Source organism: Emydura macquarii, unplaced genomic scaffold (assembly GCF_026122565.2).
Source record: "Emydura macquarii macquarii isolate MOO-44397 ecotype Brisbane River unplaced genomic scaffold, CSIRO-AGI_Emac_v2 contig_2170, whole genome shotgun sequence".
In the NCBI taxonomy this organism is placed as follows: domain Eukaryota; kingdom Metazoa; phylum Chordata; order Testudines; family Chelidae; genus Emydura; species Emydura macquarii.
This window is the reverse complement of record NW_027132307.1, coordinates 242,063-248,309: the sequence shown is the minus strand read 5'-3', so window position 1 is coordinate 248,309 and position 6,247 is coordinate 242,063.

The window sequence follows — 6,247 nt, the reverse complement described above, 5'->3', positions numbered from 1 at the left end:
TTCTAAGTGGTGGCAGATGGGAGAACAAGGAGAAATGGTCTCAAGTTGCACAGGGGGAGGTCTAGGTTGGACATTAGGAAAACGTTTTTCACTAGGAGGGTGGTGAAGCACTGAATGGGTTACCTAGGGAGGTGGGGGAATCTCCATCTTTAGAGGTATTTAAGCTGCGATTATTTAACTGAGGTTAGTCCTGCTTTGAGGAAGGGGTTGGACTAGATACTTCCTGAGGTCCCTTTCAACTCTATGATTCTATAACAATAGCCCAGCTCAGAACCATTCTCAGTATCTGCCAGAAGTCTCTCCCGATGAACCGGTCCATCTGCCAGGGCAGGGCAAAACCCTGAATGCCACAAAGGGAGAGAATTCGCTGGACGGAGCAGCCGGAGCATATCAGAAAGAGCGGTCTGTCATCGGTGTACAAGTGCAGCGTTGAACACCCTGACAGAGCTACGCAGTGAGTGCGGCAGTGCCAGGCTAAACTTAAATTTCCTCCAGCGTTTCCTTTATTTTGTTGAATTTGATTTGTCGCAAACACCTCTGAGTTGGATGAAGTGACCTGCTCCTGACGTAATCCCAACACTCCAATGGAAATCAACTTGTAGCCAGGCGCTGGGGCCTTCCTCGGAGCCTGGGCCCAAGTACGGGTTGTGACACACCTGCTGGGCCGATCCAGGACCTGCAGGCCGAATACCCCGGAAGCAGAGGGGCGGAGCCCGGGTAGAAAAGGGAACTATAAAAGACTGGCCCAGCTGCAGATGTGTTTTCCGAGACCCTGCGGCTGTTTGGAGCAACTGCCTCACAGACCGGAGTCTCCAAGGCCTGCCTGGGCCGCTGGGCCTGAGTGACTGGAATGGGCCGCCAAGCCCTAGTAGCTGGGAAGAGCCACCTGAGACCACTGGGTGGGAGAAACCCCCTGAGGCCGGCCCTGCCCTGGAAGAGCTGCAGTGTTCAGTGTCACGGTTCAGGGCAATTGCCCCTGTATTTCTCTTCAGCAGTGCAGCAAGGGCCCCACTCTCAGGCTCCCTGCTCCCCGCTGTTGTCTCTCTTGGTGGAAACTGGTGTCTGTCTCCCATCTGCGTGGGATATCTCCAAGCTGAACAGTTGTCTTCACTGTGTTCCCTGCACAGTCAGTCAGTCTGCTTGAACAGGCCTGGGCGCTTTCTGTTCAGAGACTGCTAATTCTTTCAGTGTAAATGCACTTTATAAGAAGAACGCTTATCCTCCTAAAATGCTGGGTAAAGCACATCCAATCTTTTCATTTCCACCCCCTTTTTCTTGTTCAGTGTGGGACCTACACCGCTGTGACAGGGCAGTTCCAGTGCGCAGAAATTGTTTTGCGGCAGACTTCCACAGCCAACTGCGCCTTCGAATTTGCAGACATCGCAACCCTTCTTCAGCAGTCATTAAGAGGATTTGTAGAGAGGGGAGAAAATGTAAACAGCTACGGCAGCAATAACTTGTTTTTACAAAGTCTGTTTGTTTCAGCAAAGCCCTTCAAGGAGAGCTGCACAGAGAACTAGTCAGATACACGGAGCTGTCTGAGAAGTAGCTATTGCATACATCTGCCATTGCAGCACCTTGGAGAACTGGCTCTGTTTAGAATGGAAGCATGACAGAGATTGAGACTGACTCTGGAGCAAGTAGAGGATAAGCTTTTATAACGGCAGCTGCTGTGAACACCAAGTAACAGGGCTGGGCCTGATCTGTGTGAGCTGCTGTATTTGTAGGTGCACCACTGAAATAGCAGAACTGCTGCAGCTGTGTGCAACTGAACCCAGTGCTTTGCAGCTGAGCTAAGAGCTCCTTTCCCAACCCTCCTCCAGACACCCCCCTGTGGAGTTTGCAGAGCTGCTAATGGAGCCAGCCTGACTCCTAGCAGCTCAGCCTCAAGAACTCCCTTGGCAGACAGAGCGGCCCTAGTAAACTCTTTCCGAGAAGAAGCAATGTCCCCTGCCAACAAGCCCTTGCATTGCTTAGCGTACCCCACGCTGGGTGATCCTGGAAGGACTCGATTCACATCTGGCTACTCAACAGCCAATTTGGTGTCACAACCTTTTTGCTGCCTAGCCATGGGCAGAGTAGATCTTGCTGGTGTTTGCTCTAAACGCCTCCCTCCTGCCATCTATGCCCCTTCCTGGGCCCAGGCAGATTCCTACCAGCTTCTAGCAGCCACAGCTGCCGCTGCTGCCTTTTTATTACCATGATCAGAGAGAGCAGGGCTAGGGCAGGAGAGCCTGGGTGCGTCAGCCCCCCACCAGCGTCTCTCCTTAGAACAGTAACATGCTACAGAGACCCTCCTAATATCACTCTGACAGTGATAGGCACAGCCAGCCCTGCTGAAGAACAAGAGCTTCTCCAGCATTTCTCTCATCAGACAGACTTCCCTTGCTAAGTGCCAGTCAGTCGCTCAGCAAACCCCAGCCCTGGCCCCAGGATCCATCTTTATAACCCTGCCTCTCAGGTGACCAGCTGCCCCCCCCCCCCCCCAGGTGCATCCTATGAAAGGGGCAGCTAACGAATTGATCTGAGCCACAGGGCTGGAAATCCCCCTTCCTCTCCCAGGCCCAACCCCCTTTGGGCTCCCAGTGCTGGGACAATGGTTCAATGCAGCCTGGCTAGCCCGTGTTTGTTGTGGGTGTATTTGTTTGGGGGGCTGCACTAGGTACCTGGCCCACTTCCCCAGCCCTCTCCTTTCCTCAGCTTGCTAACAAATGAAGGGAGGGGCAGGAAAAGGGGCAAAGCCTGGGGGTGCAGAAGAGGGGAAGCAAGATAGGTTACAGAAATGTAGGGCAGGGGGTGAAAAGGACAGGGCCAAAGGGAAGAGGCTGGTCTAGAATTCCTGGTCTGCTCTCTTGACCCCCTAACTTCTCCCTCTGTGTCTCCCAACTCCTCCAATCGCTCCCTAGCAGAGGCAGGGGCAGCGCAAGGCAGGACTGACCGGTGCTGCAGGGCAGGGTTAAGGTCTGGTGGCAGAGCTTTGGGGGGGAGGGAAGGGCTAGGACTGAGGCAGCAGGGGTGCCATGGGTCAGGACAATTTGCAGGGTGCTGGAAGACCCGTGGGAGGGTCCTGGTTCTGGAATGGCAGAATTGTGGGTGGGAAAAGGTTTGAATAATCCTGGGTACGGGGGAAGAGCCATGCAAGGAGCCGGGTACTCAGGATTGCCAGCCCTACACATTCCAAATGTGTGAGCCAGACCACAAAAAGTCATGAGCCGTAAGAAATGGTTACACTGGGGCTCATTCTGCCTCCGGGTGTCTGGGCCTCGAGGGTGTACCTGGGCCGTGTTTCCAAGCGTTTCTCTGTCACCAGAAGGACGAGAACCAGCGTGCTCTGTGAAGCTGAGGTTCTCACTTAATCACAGGACTCCAGGAGCCAGGGATTGAGGAAAACATGAAATATCATGAGAGGTGAGATCCATTTATGAGAGCAGGCAGTGCTGAGTCATGGAATGGAGGCCGTCCGGAAAGTGAGAGATACATCAGCAGCAGCACTTCTGCCTGAGTGCAGTGAGGGTGATCCCGGGGGCTGGGGCAGGCTGTGCGCTCAGCGACTGAGACAAGAATTTGTACCGAAGCCCCAACAGCTTGTGTCAGGCTGCCTGGAGTGGCAAAGGCGTGTGGGTACAGTACCAACCCCGGGCAAGCTGTCAGGAGCAGGGTGACCAGAGGTCCCCATTTTATAGGGGCCGTCCCAATATTTAGAGCTTTTTCTTATATAGGTGCCTATTATCCCCCACCCCCGTCCTGAGTTTTCACCCTTGCTGTCTGGTCACCCTAGTCAGCAGCAGGGCACCCTCCGCCCCAACCAGTTGTGAGTTCTAGACTTACGGTTCACCAACCATCAAGCAGGAACCCCTCGGGCCCTACAACAGCCTTGACGTGGAGTTCCAGACGGTCTGCTGGGCCCTCCGATCTGCCTTGCCATCCCGGTGAGCCTGTATTTGTGACAGACGGTCCCTGACACAAAAAATCACAATCATGTTCAGGTTGCTCCCAGTCCTGAAGGACCAGTCGCTTACCCCAAGTCAAATTGCACCTTAGAGCTCACGCCAGAGAAAACGCCACAATAAATTAACTCACGATTCATTAACCAAGGAAAAGAACCGAGAGTTACCTACACATTTAGAGCCAGCAAGAGACACACGCCAGGGAACTATAGTCCTTGGTTCCTGACGGAAATAGAAGCTCCTGTGATACGCAAGTTCCCTGTGCTCATTAAGACTAACCCAGGCTAAGCGGCAGTGGATCCTTTGCCCCCTTCGGAATCCAAGCAGCACAAGGAGATACAGTTCCTTCGTGTCAGGGACTTTTAGTCCCTTCCCCTAGAGTTCAAGCCGAGGGGACGAGTCCACCTGCATGTCTCCTCGTCGGGGGCAGGGGGGAAGCAATCCACAAAGTCTTTTGTCCTCTGATGTTCCACAAGAGCTTGTCTGGCATCCATGGGCCTGCTCTTCTTGGGCAGGAGATGACACCTCTCGTGGTGAACTAGCATGTCGCATGAGGGAGCACTTCTCCCCTGACTGGGAGGGCGCGTTTCCAGCTTCACAGCAAACACTTCTATAGTTACAGAGCAAACGCCTAATTAACTCTTCCCTTGAACAAGGGATACACACCTTATATGGCAGATGAGTGCAGGCAGCAACTCCAAAGCATTCCACGAAGTCTGAACACTAACCAGCTCTTTATAAATCCAGTCCCTAGTTTACCAATCTTGAGGCAGGCGGGTTTCCAGCGCTGCATTTGTCAGTGTTCGGCGAGGCCTCAGGGCCTTCCCTGGTCTGCCAGCACCCCAGCGTGCATGGATTGAAACCAGTTTATTGGGGTAGCCAGGAGGACGCCTTCCTCCTAGTGTTCCCCTCAGAAGCCTGGTCCATTGAGTATCTATTTTTATTCATAAACCGTAACACAGTCTGTCCAAGTCACCTCCGCATCTACAGTGGGCCCCCCCGAGTTGGAGGGATCCAGGCCAGGGAAGAGATGGGTTCCACTGTCCGCTTCAGGATGGCTTGTGTAGAGGATTACCGCCCCTCTGCTGTCCCTGCCAAAGCCGTTAGGCCATTCGGCTTATCCCAGGGAGAGGGGGCTTTTTTCCACATTTTGCTGGTATTCCCCTTGGTGCATTTGTCCTTCAGGAGGCAGCCCGGCCCACCCACGCCAGGGACTACCGCTGGTCGGGGGGAGAGGAAAGCTGGAATCTGCCCCTCTTTAGAGAGGTTTTACTGAGGCAGGGACAGGCAGCTCAGCACTTCATTGGTCAGATCTTGGGGCAAATCCCATAGCAGGGAACCTGCGGGTCCCCTGAGAAGCCCCTGTCAACGGGGATGTTCTCTGCTGCACTGCAAACGCTGCCTCGCTTTCCTCTCGCCCAGAGGACCATTGGCGCTGCTGCAGGTGATGGCTTCCAGTCCCCCATTGGCTGTGCCGGATTGGGGGTGGGTCTGCCCAGCACTGCTGGGGAGGAGATTCTTGTCACCGGAAGGGACTTTACTTGGTTCCCATGGCTCCAGAAGGAGTTTGGGAAGCGCCTAGGAGACAATAACCTCTCCCTGCTCTTAGTATTCTGAGCAACTCTTTTTTTAGCCTAAACTTGTTACATCTTAGAAACATACGATGGGCTTGGGCTGCACTGATTGGGTTTTGGGCAGTTTTTTATGGGGGGTTGGTTACCATCCCACTAGAGGGCTGGCAGATTTGAGGTACCCGCCCTGACCTGTAGATCAACAACAGGGGAAGGGAGAGAGGCGATGAGAGACACAGTAAGAAAAAGAGGGTGGGAGAGAGCCACAGAGAGACTCCAGTGCTCTGACTTTTCCCTACATGGCAAAATCAATACAAAATACACGTGACATTTGGGTGACATCTAGTCTATGAACACTGCTCACACCTTTCAAAACAGAACCGTGATTCTCTAAAACCAACAGCCAGGGACCATCTCCCAATAGATCCTGGACACTTTTCAACTCTGCTCAGAACTCACTGAGACTGAGTCAAGCCAGGTTCTTTTCTGCTAGGGCAGCATCACCCAGAACACACACCCCGCTGGCATGAAGAAGGGCTGTAGCCAAAGTGCACATTGAGTGTGTTACACCACCAGAATCCTGACTTTCAAAGCAGCAGGGAACGGCTGTTGGTACTTTTACCGTGGGATCGGTCTTTCTAACGCCAATGGTCAACCATTTCTTTTTTCTATTTTGCCCCATCCCTTAGACTCTGGTGTCTCGTGCTTTTATAAATTGAAAAATAAATT